Raw genomic sequence first — 21387 nt, forward strand, 5'->3', positions numbered from 1 at the left:
AACTTAGTGAGGAAGCAGGAAATGAGTGTGAACAGCAAATGGGTTATGGAAATAGTGGCTGGGTGGAAGCAGTTTGTAAGGATGGAGTGCATGTACAGTATTTGATTATGGTGGACAATTCATGAGATAGCACTGTATACAGGTCTTAAAAAACAGTTGGATACTGCTTAGAGTGAGAGATGAGTGCATGTCTTTTTTTATATTTACATAGTTTGAATGATGCAATGAATGGAATATTGTAGTGGTTTTATTTTTTTATACCTATAACCTGCTAGAACAATACAATAGTTTTGCATTTTTTTTTCTGGGCTAATGCTGCCCCCTCCTCAAAAGTCTAAAACAAGATAATTAAAAGTTTTGTTACTAACCAATTACTTTGGCTTATGAAATTTATATAATATTCATTTTTCAGAAATGGGTGTACTCCCAGAAATAGCTAAGGCTGTAGAAGAGATGGATTGGACGTAAGTTTGCTGATTCTCTTGTACATTATGTAACGCTGTACTCAATAAAGTGTTTCAAATACTGTACTTGAGTAAATATAGTTGGTAAATAATAATTGAAATGGACTAGTAGTTTTATTTGCTCTTCATTGGGTATGGTATGATATGATTATGCACTGTATATTCCCTGTAAATACTATAGAGAGATTTAAAGTAAATTGTATTGCATGGAAAACTAGTATGGTTGCAATATTAACTTTTTTTTAATGTTTTCATTTGTGAATACTTGCCCTAAACATACTTGTATTATACATACTTGTCTAAGAAATGAGCCCATGTACTGTGCAGCTGTTTAATATGATAACTTCATGGTGCACAACAAAAATTATACCCAATTTTTTTTTTAATGTTGTTAAAATTGCCTCCCTGATCATGTAAATGGAAAAACAATTACAAAATCTAATTTGTCACAATGTCATCACAAGATGTTGAGCACATGTGCAGGAGTGACTCGAAGCTGATCTCTTGAGTGATTCAAGACCCGCGAGTTGCCACAGATACTTTTCTTGTGATTTTTATCGAATAATACTATTATTTATGTTTTCGTGTACACAGTAGAACATGTGTAATGTTTTAATAATGATAATAAGTGTCACTAATATGTCCACAAAAAAGTGGTCAATATTACATGTTAAATTTTCACTAATATTTACTGTCTCACATACTCTGAAATAATGTGAGACAATGTACAATGTACTTACACCATAATACTCTCTCAGTACTTCATGAGTAAATTCATTGAAGCACTCAATACAGTAGTACACATGGTAACTTTTGCATTCTGTGCACCAGGTACATGCTGACTTTCACTAATCGTCTTTTTGCATGCTTGTAAACATGGTACTTGGGTATAAATTTTGCAAGTCTTCCTGTACCCGCTATGTAACCAAACTTGCGTAGTGTACAGTAGTCTATGCAGCTCAATCTGTCGGTAGCAATGTGTACATCTTCTGGCACAAAACTTGGAGAAGATTAATACTGGAGTTCCCACTTGTGCAACTTTCAATGATCAGTGGGCTCTGACTCTGTCATTTTCTTCATCAATCTGCTGCAAAATAATGTTGATTTTGTAGTTGTGATGTGCATTATGCCTCGCATGCAAGTCTTGCATTTTTCAATATTAAAAAGTATTTGACAGTCTTCCAACCACTTTTGGATTTCATTTAATCTTTTTCTTTTCTCCATTTAATTCAATTATAATTTTTACTTCCCACTTCACCATAGAATATGGTCATGTGCAAATTTGATAATGTGGTTTGTAATACAGGTACTGTTTCTCATTTGTCATAGATGTATTTGACAAAAAGGGTTGGCCCCAATATGGAACCCTGCAGTACAGTGTACTCAAGATTTCTCCAGTTGAAATCATTTCTATTAAGGATGACCCTTAACTGTGTTTTAACCAATGTTTTATTCGTCCTAGTACAGTATTCTACTATTTATTGCATGTGCTTGTAATTTCCTCGCCAGTCTGTCATGTGGTACTTTATTCTGCTCATTACTTCGCTAATTTCTGAGCAGGTTTCTGGTAGATCAACCGCATCTTCACTGAACTGAATGATTTTTGGTCTGATTCGCTTTTCGTCATAATTCAAGCCGGATTATAAGTTTTTGGATTTTAAATGTTTGCAAATTTTTAAGGGTAAATTATAGACTCTTCAGGTATATCTAGAACTAACACAAACATTTAATTACATTCATTAATTAATTAGTAATTTTAGAAATCATTAAGTATAAAAGATTGTAATCATCTAGGTGGACACAGGAAATGTTAGCCCAAAGCTTGCAAAATAGTAAACTCATTATCTATTGTAACATTCATTCTTAGGTTGCCAACGGATGTCCAGAATGAGGCAGTCCCACTTATTTTGGGAGGTGGGGATGTGCTCATGGCAGCTGAAACAGGCAGTGGCAAGACTGGTGCTTTCTGTCTTCCCATCCTACAAATTGTCTGGGAATCACTTAAGGATATTCAGCTTGGCAAGACTTCAAAAGTTACTAAAGAAATATGCAAGTGTCCATTGCTCTTTTGTGCCTGTTTATTGCAGTACTATACTTGATATCTGAAAATTATTATTATAAATGCTTTTAGTATGCATAAATATAAATATGCATATACTAGTACTGTACATAAATTTTAATATAAATAGTATTAATATAAATAGTATTATTATAAATGTTGTTACTCTAATATTATACTGTTATTATTCTTTTCTTTTTTCTTTTTGCAAAATAGCTCCTCTCTGGTTGATGAGCTTCTTTGACCGTGACACAGGAATGGCTGTGACACCTGATGGCTTGCGGTGCCAGTCACGGGATCCTAAAACATGGCAGGGTGCCCGTTGCACCAAGGGTGTCACTGGCAAGGGAAAATATTACTATGAAGCCGTTGTGTAGGATGAAGGGTTGTGTCGTGTCGGGTGGGCAACTCCTCAGGTAGGCAGTATTGCTGGCACCTTTGTTCCTCCAATTTCTTTTAGCTGCTGCTGAACATTTTATAGTTCAGTAGAAATGGTAATACTGTACTATACTGTATTCCCAGTGTGAATACTTAGTTATAACTTTTACTGGATTATATTATATATTTTTAAATGGTTTCTGTTCCATATCCAACCCATCATGTTTAGTTTTTGTGACTGTGCACCATAGTACAAATTTTTGCTGTAAGGCATTTATGGGTTGGACATGTATATGAGTGGGATTGGGTGGTTATAAATAGGAGCTGCCTCGTATGGGCCAACAGGCCTTCTGCAGTTGCCTTTGTTCTTATGTTCTTATGTTCTTATGACATAATAAGCAATTAGATAGTAGAACTTTGTACTATTCACTTTATAGATAAAAAATTTAGCTAAAAAGCAAACTTAAATATTCCTAGGCCTAGTATAGCGAGCATATATACTATATTATGCCTTGAATAGCGGATTTGTCCTAGGAAGGTTAGGTTAGGATAGTTTGTCTTTGCAGCACAAGTAGAAAATGGTGTTCGGTTAGTGAAAATTCAATAGTATTTATCATAAATACTATTAGAAAATAGAAAACATATCAATTTCTACTTTCTAATTGTGTTGTACATCGGTATATAAGAATAAAGGTAACTGCAGAAAGCCTATTGGCCCATATGTACATGTATAATCATCCTCATCCTTCCTATAAGTACTATTAAAACAGGTGAATGGGCTGAATATCTTATTAATGCCATTACCTATCAACTTGATATTACACAAGTTACTATGGTGTAAAGAGTTTAAATTTAAATGGGGCAGTGTAGTTCTCTAGCGACTTCTTGGATCAAATCTTGTGCATATTTTCCCAAAAACATAACCTAAGGGCCAGTTTTCTGCATTAATCTTTCAAAATGGTATTCATAGAATTGCTTCAGAACGGGTACTATGGTAGGTATGATTTTGTAGTGAAGTTTTCACAAGTAGTCATATCATAATCAACCTTATTTACTTATATACAACTCCTTTTGTTCTAGAGATTGCATTTTTTCATGTGTATTTTCATCTTCATGTAATAATAATAATAACAATAATAATACAGTAAGCCCTTGCTTTACATAAGCAAATTTCATGAAAACAAGTTTAAGATTGTAAATTGTTATAATAGCTGCAAGCCTCTCCATACAAAACTTCCAGGCAGCATTTGCCCCAAACTATATAATAATAATAATAATTTTTATTTAGGCAAAGGTACATACATAAAGAGATTTTACAAAGTTTGTTGGCTTTATAGATAGAGCGAGTACATACAATGCCTAAGGCCACTATTACGCAAAGCGTTTCGGGCAGGGATCAAACTCTCCATATTAACCAACAAATTCAATCCTTGAAATCAACACAACTGCCAGGAAAGTCGGCACCATATTTGAATGCATCGACTAGCACATCCATTGATGATGATGTACAAATATTTGATGAAGTCAGACGAATCGAGGCATAGTTGAGGGAAATGCAGCTGCACTCTGCATATCAGAAAATGACTTGTAATTACGAAGCAATAAGATGCTTATCTTAACATACTAAGAAGGTTAGGTAAGGTTGGTGTTTTCTATGAAGCTTTTCAAGGTAAACTAAAATATTCACAATAAATTAGTATGTCACATGCACGTATTTAATAAGTCAATATTGACTTAAGGAAGTGCGAGAACGGGTTGGAAAATGACTTGATTTTGGTCTATTGAATATCATTTATTAAACATGGTTACACGCCAAAGAGAACACTGGTAAAGTTAAACCCAACTGTTTGACACCTCCATCCTGGAAACAGCCATTGTTTCCAAAATGGTAATGAAAGTGAGTAAATATTTTATTTTTATTTTTTTGAAGGGGGGGTGGAAGGAACAGGCATTGAAGTCCATTTGGAAAAGATAATTATGCAAGAATTTAATGCAGAAAGTTGGTAAAACAAATTAAAACGTTAATTTGTGCTGAGTAAACCATTACAGTACTTGCGTATTTGTAATAAAGTACCTACCTCATGTTAGGCGAATTTAATGCTTTCAAAACTTCAAGAAGCAAAGGCTTGCTGCAGTTTGTACTGTATTTTCACCTGCATTGGGAGATGTTATATTTTATCAATTGCCTTTATGCAATAATATTTTTTATATTCACAACCAAAACAACTTATATTTTCAGGCAGCATTAGATCTTGGAACATGTAAATCGGGATTTGGATTTGGAGACACTGGAAAAAAGTCTAATTGCAAGCAGTTTGACGATTATGGTGAATCTTTTGGCCTCAGGGATGTCATTGGTTGCTATCTCAACCTGGATGCCATGGAGATGCATTACAGCAAAAATGGCACTGATTTAGGTAAAGCTTTCACATTACGAAGTGAATTCAAGAATGCTGTCTTCCATCCAGCTGTAGTTTTGAAGGTTGGTAGTATAGTACATGCATTATTCATGTTAGTTGTGTATTTTAAGCAGTGGTGGATAATTGGATGATGATATTAATTAATTATAGATATGGTTTAAGGCAGACTGAAATTTGCCCAGTTTTTTCTTTTTGTTGGTTTGTTATGCATTTGTCACAGTATTTGGACTTGGTGTATTTCAAAAGTGTATAGTGGTCATGTATATATACAGTGACACCTCCAAAATTTGGATCATATTTATGATCTAGGTCATTAAGAAAATTAATACAAATAAGTAAATTTCTTAATGAATTTTCTATCAGTTTTTAACTGTTGGTTCTTTACTCAAATCTCTCTAATTTCAATAAAGTGCAAGAATAACTTCAGTGAATTTAATGATATTTGAAAGTTACAGATGATAGCAATTTATGTGATTTCCAGAATGCAGAGATGTCTTTCAATTTTGGTGCAACAGAGTTCAAGCACCCACCTAAAGCGGGATACGTAGCAGTGTCTCAGGCCAGCAAGGACTGTACTGTGAGCTCAGGTGTGAAGGGAGGTGGAGACAAGCCACAAAAGCTTCAGAACAATGCTCCACACGCTGTCATTATTGAGGTAAGAATGGTAACACGTGACTGGTCTGTATTTACTTGTCCAGTATCTGGTTTATATTGATTGCTGGATGGATGTCTAACAATATAACCTATACAGTTCGGTACAGATTCATTTTTACATCACTGTTGCTTTTAAACTAACCTGTTCATTAAATCCTGGATACATACAATATGAAGATTCAAACTAAAAGTAGTATGTTGTGCTATGTGAATTGTTAAACAGTTTAGATAGAAGTGGCAAGTTCCAAAAGCAGACCATTTTTTTTTTTAATGCAAACAAAAGTTTTTACCATTTAATAGCCTTCAAGAGAACTCGCAGAACAGACCCTAAAACAGGTTCAAATGTTTCGTAAGCATCTAGATAATCCAGTGGTTCGTGACCTTCTTGTTGTTGGTGGTATACCCGTGAAGGAGCAATAGCAGCACTCAATGCAGGTGTGGATATTGTTTGCCGTACTCCAGGACGCTTGGAAGATCTTATTAATACAGGACAACTCTCTCTCCAGTCTTGCAAATTCTTTGTGTTGGATGAGGCTGATGGACTTCTTAAACAGGTAAGTTTGATTTTATCCAAGGAAAAGTACTTTTTATATTTTGGTAGTAAATATGTAGAAATACCTGATATAAATTCAAGTACTGTATCATCAGCTTGCCTTATGAATTAGAAAAAAAACTAAGAACTCTTGACTACCTGATTTCTTGTATTAAGTCAACTACTCGTGGAACATTTACACATTTCCTTAATGTGCGTCTTTGGCTATCAGTAAATGGGCACTTGAGAGTTGGGCAACTTTTATAGATTTCATCCTGGAAAGGTTGGTCATATTTTTTAAATGACTTTAAATATACAGCTGATTTATTTATAAGGTAACTTGATGCAATACTGTATTTTGTTGACTTTCATTTATTGCATTAAATTTCTTGCCATATTTTGTTTCATGTAATTACTTTATCTTGTATACAAGTGTACTGGTATTGCAGGGGCATGAGCGTCTCATCAATAACATCTACAACTCCATACCCAAAATCACATCTGAAGGCAAGAGACTCCAGATGGTGGTCTGTTCTGCCACCCTACATTCCTTTGAAGTGAAGCGCATGGCAGTAAGTTTCTGAACCCTTATTTGGTAACACTTGTTTGCTAAGGAAAATTGTGCCTTCTCAACGGTGCAATGTCTTAAGACTAAGGATTATGAATTATCTTAGATTATGGTATACTATATAATAATAAAGTGAAAATTAACAAAGTGAATAGCATGACTAGTGTGTTCCAAGCATATATGGAGTGGAAAGAATGTTGTCTAATGTATCAATTAGTTTCCATAAAGAATATTTTGTACAAGGGTGACATTTTATTAATGGTTAGGTATACATATTTTATATATATAATATGACATTGTGTCTTTAATACTTCAAAGTTACTTAATGCTCTCTTTTTCAATGTGGAAATACTGTAGATTGAATCATAAGTGCATGTTAGGAATTTGTGTATCAGACTTTATGAATGTAATTGCAGAAGTGGTGAAGGTGAGAGATTCAGTAGTTTAAAGCTTTACTATTCATGTTGGAAGGCTGCTGAAAATGTGTTACCTGAAAGAAATAGAAGAAAAGATAATATCATAGTAAATATAGTACAATATTTAGTATGTTGCTTTTACTATAGGCACGGTTTACATTCCACCAGTCAATTTCCTTCCCTCAGTTCTGTCTTTGCTCAATCTTATTTGCATGAAACTTTTTTCCAATTACACGCATCAAATATTTAAACGACAGATTCTAGTACTGTACTTCCTACATCACACACTCGTCATCCTTTCTACTACAGTTTGCTTCAGTGTACTCATTTTCAAGTCTTCTACTATCCACAGTAAAGCTTTCAGCTGCACAATATCTCAGCCCTCGCACACTGCTACAACTCCATATGTTTCACCCAAGTATGGATGATGATGTTGATGTTCAAGATTCGCTACTTGGAACAAAAAGTCCCAAGCAGCACGGGCTATGGTGAGCCTGTAGGATGATGATGACAAAACTCTGGCATGTTACATTTCATCCACCTGCTTTAAAGCTGTCATTAAGAGCTATAGAAACTTAATTTTGAGAACCTTTCACAGAGGAGCAGCATCATTACCAATTTTCCATGCAGATTTCACTTGAGGACTTTAAGGCATCAGTGCAGCTACTTCCTTCCCTCTCTTCCCTCATTTCACAACCTGTCCTCTTAAAAATGTCGCTTTTGGCCGTTTGCCCGTATGGCCGAAAGTGGACGTACAGTTATATGAAAATGAAAAAAAAAAAATGAAAATTTGGGATTTCTTTTTTTTTTTTCAACAACAGTAAGTTAAGGGTCCTCTGGTAGGTTAGGTGGGCAGGAAATTCTCATAAAGTTTCAAAACGTTATGAAAAACGTTAATTGAAAGTCTCCTCTTCTAACCTTACCGAGTAAGCCGGACGACTCAAACAGAAAACAGGACAGTACAGTACGTCACTTTTGTGAGTTAATTTCATTTCAAATTACGTCCACTTTTGGCCATAGCGCGTATACGAGCGAAAAGTGACGTTATTTTTAAGAGGACGGGTTGCATATCATCCCATCATCTTCCTGTGAAGAGGAAGTTTGTGTTGTTGTTTTTCTGCAGTAATTGGCATCTCACAAGGAGCTCTGTATACCTACTTAAGCACTACTGTGGATCATTGCTGCTATTGATTTACTGGTGTGTGTGGTCATTCATGTTCTGTGATTGTGTTTTGTGAAAAGTATGGTTAATTTATTGTGTAATATGTGTAACAAGTTTTATCTCTTCATATACGCCTCCATGTTTTCTTGGTGTTGATGCCTTCCAACCTCGTGAAAGTGGAACATAGTGGTAGTGGAGCAAGCTTGTCTGATATTAGACACTGAACTTAAGAATCCTGTGTGTGGATGGTGCAAGTGCATTGCATCTAACGATGCACTTGCAATGCACTATTTAAGTCAATTTAAATTATTTATTCCAGAAATATGTAGAAAAATGTTGAAATTCTGCTTGATTGTATTAACACTTTCGCGCTCTCGGCGCTCAAAAAAAAACAATACCCCAGATGCTGTCGGCACTTCGCGCGCCTATGCGGTAAGACCGAAAAGTGTACACTCTTTTGACTGTCCTGACAATAATTGAAGGCGCACGTATTTAAATTTGGTATCACTGTGTTCGCAATGAAATTGTCTATAAGAGCATACCTATAAAATGCCGCCCAAGCATAAGGAGTATCAACACCAAATAAAAAACTATGCAGATCACTCACCGAGAGCGCCAAACAGCAACAAAATGTTTCCACTCTCTTAATGGTTGCGAAACCTACAGTTGTCCTACATCGCTAATTTTGGTATCATTGGAATCGCAATAAAATTCTCTACACGGACATATGCATATGAATGTTTAATATAGGTAATTGCCCACCCGCAAGAGTGTGTGAAGTGGAGAGTAGTTAGCCGCGAGCACACTGGCGAAAACACAGGGGGGAAATCATGCTTGGAAAGTTTATACGTTTCCTGACCCTACTTTTCTATGTACGTATTTCTTTTTTATACCAATGTGTTTGCAATAAAATTTTCTACAAGATGAACTGTATAACATTTGTACAAAGCATGTGTAAGAGAAGCGCCAAATATAGAACCACGTCGCTCAGTATGCGTTCGCGGCAGAAACGAACGCATTGTTTTCGTTCGTTTGATGTTTGTCATGTTTATACTTGTTGAAACATTTTATAATTTGTATGACAGTGATCGCAGTAAAATTCCCTACACAGACATATACATAACACATACAAATATTTCCCACGTGTTGGATATATCAACTGCTAAAGGGAACCCACTGCCACACGCTCGCCACACCCCCAAACATACTTTGTGTATTTTTTTTTTTACTCATAGAAGTTTATGTGATATAATATTCATTCTGGTACCAAAACATTCGCAAATAAATTCCCTACAAAACAAAAGTATCCCCATCCATTTCGGTTAAAAAATGGAATTTATAGAAATATTTTTTCGATGGACGAGAAAACTCGGCTGTTATGCGGAATCGTAAGAGAAAACGGCGACGAGTTATCTCTAATCTAAAGCGCGAAAGTGTTAAGGAGATGGAAAATGTATTTAAAGCAGATTACTTAAAAAATGAACAGAAGTACAGTACTTGCTATATTTTGTATTTAAATGTTATTATTAACTGATAAAATAGAATTGTCTGTAAATGGTACAGTATGAATATAATGTACTGTATTGCTAATCATTGTTATGTCAGTTCTTATAGCAGATTATTTGAAAGAATTGGTAGCTACTAGTCTGTTAAATAAGGGTGTACATGTTGAAGCCAAAACTTTTATCGTATAATATTTTTTTAATTTTGGTTTTTAATTTAGTGTCTATAAATAAGAGATGTACAAAAAATTTGTAAAAAGAAGAAAAAAATAATAATTTTACCAAGAATATTTTCTTGATATTAGAGCCTCTGAATTCCAAATAGAGTACAGATATTTCAATACCTTAAAATAATTTTGCTCCGACCAGTGAATTTTACTATAGAAAAACTTTACATAGGAACGTTTGATGCACTTCCCGACCTGGGTAGATCTTAAAGGGGAAGATGCTGTGCCCGAGACTGTCCACCACGTTGTTGTAACCATTGATCCCAGAACGGATAGTAGCTGGAGCAATCTTCGTCGCCATCTGCAGACTGATGGAGTGCATGTTAAGGATGGCGTACGACCTGGGAACAATACACCTGGTAAGCAAATAAAAGTGCAAGGCTAAGCTTTACAGTTAATATTTGAGAATGTGTCTTAGTTTTTTAAAGTACTGTAAGTGTAAGTGCTTCTAATGTTTTAATTTGTTATGCTTTTCAGTTTGGTTTCCAGAATTTTTCTTTAGCTTGTTCAGATATGTATTTAGATACCATTTGCCAATTTTAATGGTTTGTAATATGCTGCTTCACATTATGAGCTATGAATATTTTTTGAGGTTCACTTAAGCTGGCTTGTACTTAAGCATTAGTACCGATCGGCACGACCAGTTGGCCTGGCCCCTGCCTTCAACTAACTTCCCTACTCAGTTCTGTTGCTGTTGTTCTATTGGTGATTGCTACTTTAGTGCTCCGGTCCACCACTCAATTGCAGCGCTAATCTCATACCCTTCTAGCATTGAGATTACAGTATTATGTGGTACTCACTCTCCCAATAATGCAATACTTGATAATATTTTCCAGTAGTTAATAATAGCTTGAATTTAACATTATGATCATGAATATATAGGATTATGAATACTGTATAGCATTATTGAATATCGAATCATGTCCAAACAAATTCCGTGACTGGTGTGATCCACTTGCACGGAGCAATTTCGGTGAGATAGCTTCAGGAGGGCCACTGGACATCTACCGGAAAGAGGCATTTCTTTACATTCATTGCTGTTTTGTTTTTTCTCCTTTCAGAGACATTAAGTGAGGCGGTGAAGCTGCTGAAAGGAGAGTACTGCATTAAGGCTATTGACACACACAAAATGGATCAAGCACTAATATTCTGCTGCACTAAGCTGGATTGTGACAATTTAGAGCGCTATTTTAATCAAATTGGTAGGTGTCTTGAATTTGTAAATCTTTAAATAGATTAAACCCCTACACTGTGTGCCTGTTACTTATACTAGTAACAACTCCATGGTGTGAAAAAAAAAGTTCTTTAATGTTAAAATAATCACTGAAAAATAATAATTAACATTTAGTTTACTTTGGCTGTGGTCGAAAGAAGAAATATCTCGGGCACAATTTGGAGACATTGGTGGATGAGATTACCAGGCATAAAGGTTCCCTGGGTGACATGAGTTGCCAAAAATACATTTACATTATTTTAGTGTTACTGATTTTATTCACTGGTATTTTGCAGCTATATTATGCAACAGTGTTTAACTTAAGAAATTTCTATAATAAAACATGCAGAATATAAATACACATTTGTATCACTAATATACACACACAGTATTATAGTCTATGAACAATAAAATGTGCTGGTTTTTGCTATTATCGCATTGCATACACATTCTATGTGCAGTATATCTACATACACTAATATGATCCACTAATCAGTTCTGGTAGGTTATCTTAGAGATGATTTCGGGGATTTTTAGTGTCCACGCGGCCCGGTCCTCGACCAGGCCTCCACCCCCAGGAAGCAGCCCGTGATAGCTGACTAACACCCAGGTACCTATTTTACTGCTAGGTAACAGGGGCATAGGGTGAAAGAAACACTGCCCATTGTTTCTCGCCGGCGCCCGGGATTGAACCCGGGACCACGGGATCACAAGTCCAGCGTGCTGTCCGCTCGGCCGATCGGCTCCCTTTCTGGGCGTGGTAATCTAGTAACCAGTGATCCAAATTCAGCTTAGCCCTGCATATTTTACATGAAGTTGTAACAGCACGCATTGAACTTAATACATTTTATTCATATTTTGAATGCTTTTACCATAGTTTTTCAAGGGCAATGATGCATTGGGCTGTTAGTATTATTTTATTATTTATATACTGCAAACTACTACTGAATTATTGCTCAGAATGAATGTACGCAGAATGTACTATTGTACATCTAGTATTGGGACCCCTGTGCAAGAGAGATGGAACTTTCACAGATGACATCAATGGCATGAGTGAAATTAACCTCTGGACTTTGAAGTAGCCATAGACAGTTGGTGCACTCTGTGCCAGGCCATGATTTCTGGAATTCCATATTCATCAAGAATGGTAACACATTATGAGCTCTTGTGGTATTCAAAAGAACACCATAAGAGGTCATAATGATAAACACTTCCAAAGGATACCTAATCAACCAGGTTGTGATTTGTATGTCAGGCTGCAAGCAGCTGCATCTAACAGTCTGGTTGATCAGACCACCAACCAAGAGTCCTGTTCGGAGACCAAGCCCGCAAGGACTTTAATCCTGGGAACCAACACACGGTAGCCGTAAGGCAAGATACATGGGTATCTTGCACATACCCATGTATAATAAATACAAATACATGTATTTGTTACTAATATGCACACTATTATATTCTTTGAACACTAATATGTATTATTTGTACAGTTATTACAATGTATATACACATTATGTGTGTATACCTACATTTTAATGCAATATTATGAACCACTAAGCAGTTCCAGTGGATGATATTCTTTTAATGTAGATACAACCACAGCATCGTCCCACATGCTCATTTGCTGCTGGCACATGACGAAGCAAAGTGCCACCTGATGCACTACAGCACTAGCCAAAACAGTGCTCTTATGAGAAACCTGGTCAATAAATCCTGAATATGAATAATTTTTCACATGTTCTTTTTCTAAAGGAGCATGAGGTCCCATTACTGATGCATAGGTGCACTAACCTGTGGCTGTGTCTCTTACTGTAAATGTCATAGCCAGCATTGGATTCACTGATATCTGAACCTTGTACAAAGTCTTTAACACTGTCAGGATCATCTATATAACACGATCATTGTTAAATTAAGTTATTTCGATGTTATTAAGTGATGCTGTAGGCACAAGCTTCATGGTGGTGTTGTGAACTACCACTGTATGCACCATTCATGGTCTCTTTCACTACTGAGCTCCTCACAGCCAGGAGTGCCCATGATTTTTCCCCAAGATGGCATCTGGTTACTTGTGGTGTGAGGAAGCAGATGCAAGCCCCTCTACCTGCTGGAGTTTAAAATCTTAGGCTATACATAAAATTGGTCCTTGTTGATGTATACTGCTGATGAAATGACCTTGGTTGATTAGTGAGGTTAAATATTCCTCATAATACATAGTCTCATGAAATATAGTATAATTAAAATTGAGCCTATGGAGCCCATAGAGTGGTATGAGATTAGTGCTTCATTTAATTAAAATACTGTAGTTGATTTATAGGAACATTTGTCATCCTTTATCATTGTGCTAAACTAAACCCTGACTGTCCCAAAACTTTTAACAGGAGGAGGGGCCAATAACAGAGGCAATCCATATTCGTGTGTGTGTCTCCATGGTGACCGCAAGCCTAATGAACGCAAAGCGAATCTCCAAAAATTTAAGGATGGTGGAGTGAAGTTCCTTATATGCACTGATGTAGCTGCTCGAGGAATTGGTAAGTTCTTTTCGTTGCATGCATTGGTTTTCTCTTGGGGAAATTCTCTATATTTTAAAAGATGTCTGAGGATATGAGGATATTGTTAAAACATCCAAATGTTTGCTGCAGATGTTGGAGGACTGCCATTTATAGTCAATGTGACACTGCCAGATGAGAAGAGCGACTATGTTCATCGTATTGGGCGTGTGGGTAGAGCAGAGAGAATGGGTCTAGCTATCTCCCTTGTTGCTGCTGTGCCAGAGAAGGTTTAGAGTTTTAAACCAATATTTGCATTCTTTATTAACTGGTAATAGCCCCTGACTTGACATTATTTTACATTGGCTTTCGCTGTCCTTATTTTCACTATTGCAAAGATGAATTCCTTAAACCTAAGTAACCTGTGTAAAGTCTCACATGTAGACTTTTGTTGTAGCTTGGTTAATATTTAAAGAGGAAAGAATGATAATGTAATTTATGGTATGTTGCAGCTTTTTGCAACATTGAATACTTTTCCATTGGATACTCTCTTATGTGCACACTCCAAAAAACTCCTTCATATGTGGCAGTTGTATGAAAGGAACAGGAAAATCTGAAGTCTCCTTACAATAGTGTTAGTCTAGAAATGACCTAAGTTTAATTGCAGGATGAGAGCTATGCTCATGGTGTCCAGTCATCCTAGTACTGTGAAGCTCTGAAACTACTGATGGTTTTGGCATCCACCACCACCTAACATGTTCCAACCATCTACCACAGTTTGCAAAAGAAAACTTCTAATATTTTTTCCATCACCTTTGTTTTCTTAGCTTAAGTCTGTGAGCTCGTGTTCTTGAAGTTGTATGGCAGGTTTCAAGAATTCCTCTGTCAATTTTATTGATTCCTGTTACAATTTTGTAGGTAGTGACCATATCACCTCTTTTCTGTCTTCTAGCTTTGGTATATTTAACCTATACCCTGATGTAAATCAATGGGCCACAGAAAATATGGTATTTAATGAAGATAAGTTCCAACTTTTTCACTATGGAAAATAAAAAATATCAAAACGGAAACCATGTACAAAATGCAGTCAAATCATACCATAGAACATAAAAGGAATATAAAGAATTGGGGAGTAATCATGTCAGAAGATCTTACTTATAAAGAACACAATAAAGTAGCAGTCACAATTGCAAGAAAAATGACAGAACCTTTCAAACAAGAGATGCTGTACCAATGATGATACTTTTCTAGGTGCTAGTGCTTTCTAGAGTGGAATACTGTTGCACAATAACAGCCCCGTTTAAAGCTGGAAAATTGCTGACCTGGAGAGCATGCAGAGATCCTTCACTGCCAGAATTCTCTCGATAAACCATCTAAATTACAGAGACTGACTAAAAATGCCTAAATCTGTATTCTCTAGGGCACAGGCAGAAAAGATACATACTAATTTATACATGGAAAATATTAGAGCTGATTCCAGATCTGCACGCAGAAATATCACACGAGACCAGAAGGCATGGCTGGATGTGCAGAATACCCCCATTGAAAAGCAGATGTGCAATAAGTATTCTGAGAGAGAACTCTATCAACATCAGAGGCCCGAGACTGTTCAACACTCTTCCACTACACATAAGGGGTTTAATGGGCCTACCCCTCGCAGTGTTCAAGAAAGAACTAGATAAACACCCCCAAAGGATCCCTGATCAACCAGGCTTTGATTCGTATGTCAGGCTGCGAGCAGCCGTATCCAACAGCTGGGACACGGACTGGTTGACCAGTCCAGCAACCAGGAGGCCTGGTTGGGGACCGGGCCACGGGGAACCTTGAACCCCAGTAGCCAATTAATTGGTAGCCTCTCCTAGTGGTTCTTGGTTCTCAGTTCTGGAAGCCATTTAGCTGCATGTCTTTACATTTTTTCCAGTTAATTGCTGTACTTTTCAAGATGAGCTCAATGCTACTGCATAATTCAATTTGGTCTCCCGAAGGTCATGAACAAGTTCTTTAATATTTGTCATGCATGTACTTATAAGTGAATCTGAAATTGGAAATTGCAGAACATGCTCCTCACACAATGTTCTTTGTGATCCTGTTGTCTTATAACCAATCCCAAATCAGACTTCGGAAGAACATCCTTGAAATAACACGTTCCTTGACATTCCTGATAAGTCTTTCACGAGGTTCAGTATTAAAGGCCAAGGGATAAATTTAAAAATAGAGTATCAATTTTGTATATTCTTCTCTTGTTTTAGGTGTGGTACCATGGAGAGTGGTGTTCAACTCGTGGGCGTAACTGTTTTAACACGCGGTTGACAACGGAAGGTGGTTGTTGCGTTTGGTACAACGAACCACAGGTTAGTCCTCAAGAGATTTTTTTGTCGTATTTATCTTTCACATTTGATATATATAGAACATCATTGCCTACTTAAAGATTTGAAAGGCTCTAGTCTAAATCTGATACTGTATTAAAAAAAATATTAGAGCCTAAAAGTGATAAATTCTGATTAGGAAGTCAAGTACTTGTATGTCTCTGGCGCTTCCCCTTAGTGATGCAAGTGCACCAGGTGATTAACAGCTTTTGTAATTTGAATGTGTTTTTTCCTCCTATTTTGAATCTCTTCTTTTTTTTCTTCTTTTTTTTCTTCTTTTTTCCTCACTTTAACTCCCAGTGTATGTGTCCCCCCTATTCCTAAAATATGTATTAACAGTAAATAACTTCTTCATGGCACAAATTCTTCAATCTACATACTTCTGCAGCACCAATAATGCCAATTACATTATCTCAGAGGCCTCTTTACTGTATTTCAAATCACTCCTTACAGATATTCTGTAGCTTCTGGGTGTCATACTGATCTTATTCTTCAAGCTATCTGAATAAACTTTGGCTTCTCTCTCTGCAGTGTAAACGGCACCCTTTACCCTTTCAAACATAAATTTAATTACATGTGCCTAGGACGCAAAATTACTGTAGGTGTGAATCGGTAATAAAATGCCATATTTTAGATTTAGGAACCATTTATTGCTTTGAAATTGAAATAAGTTTATTGAGGTAAAATACACACAAAGGGATGAGGTAGCTCAAGCTATTCTCACCCCGTTCAGTACATCGTGTTAATACATACATAGACACACATCACAAGCAATAAACGTATTACCGAACATTCTGAGAGATAAACATATACATTTCCTCCTCTACACAAGTAATTTATTGCTTTAGAAAAGCCAGAATAAAGAATTAATGATTGGAAGAAATTGGCAAGATTAGGCAGTGTTTGTTCATATGAATATAGTAGGGTAGTGACAGATGTATACAATGGAAAAATACCAGTATAATATTACCTTTCAAGAGCCTCGGTCCATCATTACATTGAGAATCACATTTTACACTGAAGTGCATTCAAAATATTTTGTTTATAATGTGAATTAAATGTTAGGCTGTGACTGACACCCTTGTTATTTCACTAGTGATCTTTTTCTTATCTGAACCAATAGTACCTAGCTGATATTGAAGAGCACTTGGGAGAGACCATCCAGCAGGTCGATCAAGAAATGAAAGTTCCAGTTGATGAATTTGATGGCAAAGTGATTTATGGTGAAAAGAGAGCCAATGTTGGTAAGTTTTCTTAATAGTTTTTAAAATTTATGTGCAGTACACTATTTGTTCTTATTCTGTATGGAGAATGTTGTCACGACACACTATACTCCCAGTTGTTCCATGTTCTTTTCTGCATGCACTTTTGTAGCTCTTGCTGCTCATTTTTCACACTGATGTGCTTACTGTCACAGTGCTCAACCATTCCTGTCATTGGTGTTTGTTATTACAAGCATGCTTTTAATTACTGTGGCTACAGAAGTGGCACAATTTTGTGCCAAAGTTTAAAGTGCTCAAGTTATTAATGCTTGAAAATGCCTTCTTGTGATAAGGTTCTACATGATGCTGCTCCCTAGGTGTTAGTTCTTTAGTAGAACAAGGGATGAAATTAGCAAATAAATGATTATGCATTTCTATCTTTATTGGAAGTAGAAGGTTTATTCAAGGGTAAACATCACTAAAGCAGTACAGCTACATGCTATTTATTTGGAAGGAAAATATGTACCTATATTTAAGTATTATTGCTACACATATTAACTGTAAAACAGAACCAGGCCTTTTTTATAAATTTATTAAGAGCACACTGCATTTAAAAGATTAAATCCAGAGATTGAAAATAGGGAACAAATACAGAGGGAATGAAAAAAAAAGTATGAAACATTAAATGAACAGTTCCAATATGTGTGTACTCGCCTAGTTGTGCTTGTGGGGGGGGGTTGAGCTCTGGCTCTTTGGTCCCGCCTCTTAACTGTCAGTCAACTGGTGTACAGATTCCTGAGCCTACTGGGCTCTATCATATCTACATTTGAACCTGTGTATGGAGTCTGCCTCCACCACATCACTTCCTAATGCATTACATCTGTTAACTACTGACGTATGGTGATCGCACCTCAGTTTACCAGTGTCTCCTGCCTAGTAACTATCGCACCTGAATTCTTTATAAAGCATTACATTTGTTTTGGGATTTTTGGCTATTTGAACATAAAATTTGTTATTATATATCTTGCCATGAGTCCCAAGAAAGCCAGTGGTAAGGTTCAAGTCAAGAAAACACATGTGAGAATGACCATAGAGGAAAAACAAGAGAGCATTCATAAACGTCAGAACGGTGCACAGGTTGTTGAACTAGCTAGGCAATACAACAAATCTATGTCAACAATATGCACTGTACTTGCTAAGAAAAAGGACATTATGAGCGTTAAAGTGGCAAAAGGCATATCAACAATCCCGAAACAAAGAACACAAACACTTGAGGATGTTGAAAAGTTTTTATTAATTTGGATACACAACAAAGAGTTAGCAGGTGATAGCATTTCAGAGGCCATCATTTGTGAGAAACCAAGGCATTTGTATGAAGACCTTTTAAAGAAAACCCCTGGAACGAGGGGGAAAAAGATGAATCAAGTTTGAAAATGTGAAAAGTTTGTGTGACAATAGAGCCTCGTGGAAAACTTTTGCTGTGGTCATTACCTGGTGGAATGCACCCAGGATGGAGTATCAGGGCTATACATCTTTTAAATCATAAAAGTAATAAACATTTCCCATCAACCTTACAAACCATATTAACCTATTTTCATGTATTTCCCCCATGTGCATTTTAACAAAGTTACTAAATTGCCTTTATCATTCTGTAAAATTTCAATTACAGTATACTGTATATAATTTTGTTAGTATAAATGGACTGAATATTCTGAAATCACTATTAATTTTACAATTTCAGATTCAAAGGTGGTCTGGACACCCAATTTGGTCAGACAGGTGAAGAGAGCATTTAGGATAGTTCGAAGAGATGAAGATGGTCACAATTGTGTTTGAAGAGGCAAACGCCCCCCTTTGCTCCTGACATTATGTTCAGCCTATTGACCCCTGCACACCTAACACAAGGTAGGTTGAAAACTCCTCCTTCATGTCATTGGTTCATTAGCCAGAAACTTAGGGGCCCATGCAGGAATATCCCTAAAAAAAAAAAAAGTGGCCCCAACAATGCATCCTCCAAGTCTGGAGGATGAGCAGGAGCATTGTCGAGAAGCAGGCCCTTTAGTGTCAAACTTTTCTCTTGCAGATATTTTTTGATGGCAGGGCAAACCACTCTACATCAGTTTTTCTGCACGTTATATATTTTTTAAAACTCTTGGATTTTCGGAATGATACACGAGCAAGGGTTTAATTTTCAAATCGCCACACAGCACAAGTTAGCCTATCCTGACACAAGTTAGCCCAAGTTAGCTTGTGTCCGGGCAGTGACGTCTCCTCTTGGGTAATGTATGTCCTCTTCGGCAATTTTTTCCAGAATAGCCATGTCTCCTCACAATTAAACACTTGTTGTGGAATATATCCATCAATACAGTATCTACAAAATCTTTAAAATCACGAACAAATCTTTCAGCCCCTACTTTGTCTGAGCTGGCACCCTCACCATGCCTCACAACACTATGAATACCACGTCTTTTTTCAAAATTTCTCAAACCTTCCCCTACTCACCTTAAACTCTTTCGTATCTGCAAAACTCGTTCTAGGGGTTTTCTTTATAAGATTTTGCATGAAAATTTCATTGTTGACCAAACCACACACTGGAAATTGAATAGACGACGACATTTCGATCCGTCCTGGACCATTATAAAGTCGATTGTGATGAGATGAGGGAAGCAAGAGCATTAAGTAGGCAAGAGAGAGAGGTGAGGAGATGGCAAGTATGCACGTATGTACATGAATAAAACATGTACATACTTATACATAACGTGTGTAAATAGTGTAATAAACACAATAACAGTATTTTGGGAAGAGGAATGTTGGCGAGTAATGTGTTGAAGGAGGGAGGGAGGACTGGCAGGGTGTGGCAGCTCACTCATGTTTTTTGGGCTCACCATACCAACATAGTGGATCGTTATGGTGAATACATACGTAGATGGGTATATACAATGTGTGTATATAGTGTAATAACAGCAAAAACACTGTTTGATTGTAGAATATGTCGCATTTATGAGGCCCATAATTTTGAGCATAGCGATGTTCTATACTTTGAATTATATAAATTCCACAAATTACACACTTTTAAATAATATTACAGCAAAAAAAAAGAGGAAGAAATGAATGAGAAACTTCAAAATAATTGCGCAACATTTTATTCGCAGCAACTGCCGTCGCACGGGGTGGCGGGGCCGACAGACCCCCATCGCTCCAACGCTCAGCGCCCATAATTTGCTCAACTTCCCAGCTCCATCGCAGCTAAAGTAAGTCACATACAATATTTTTTGTTTAGTTTCCCCGTGATCAGACTCTGCATTTTAACAATATAAGAAGAGAAAAAAAATTTTTGGAAAGAATTTATTTCTTGTGCACCAGGGTGTTATTTGGAGACAGAGCAGTTCAGTGGTTAACTACTAAATTTTTTTTTCTCCCACACACGCACCCCCCTAGGAAGCAGCCTGTAACAGCTACTCCCAGATACCTATTTACTGTTAGGTAACAGGGGTCATCCCCTTTTGTACAAAGAATCTGCTAAAGGTTTTAGGGCTAATCTTTGACACTCGTTTGTCTTTGTCGCCCCATATTTTTTACGTCCGAGTTGAATGCTCTAAGGCCCTTAACTAACTTTAGGTCATGTCCCATACTTCTTGGGGAGCTAATCGACACTGCTCCTCTCTTTACATTCCTCTCTTGTTCTGTCTAAACTCGATTATGGCCCTGTTTACTCATCTGCTTCTCCTTCTACCCTTCACC

The 21387-nt window shown here is 36.7% G+C and overlaps 1 pseudogene; it reads left to right on the forward strand.

Moving 5' to 3' along the window:
- LOC138349641 (ATP-dependent RNA helicase Ddx1-like) overlaps positions 1-21387 on the forward strand; it is a 30892-nt pseudogene that overhangs the window by 2297 nt on the left and 7208 nt on the right.

The sequence above is a fragment of the Procambarus clarkii genome, chromosome 50 (assembly GCF_040958095.1).
Source record: "Procambarus clarkii isolate CNS0578487 chromosome 50, FALCON_Pclarkii_2.0, whole genome shotgun sequence".
NCBI lineage: Eukaryota > Metazoa > Arthropoda > Malacostraca > Decapoda > Cambaridae > Procambarus > Procambarus clarkii.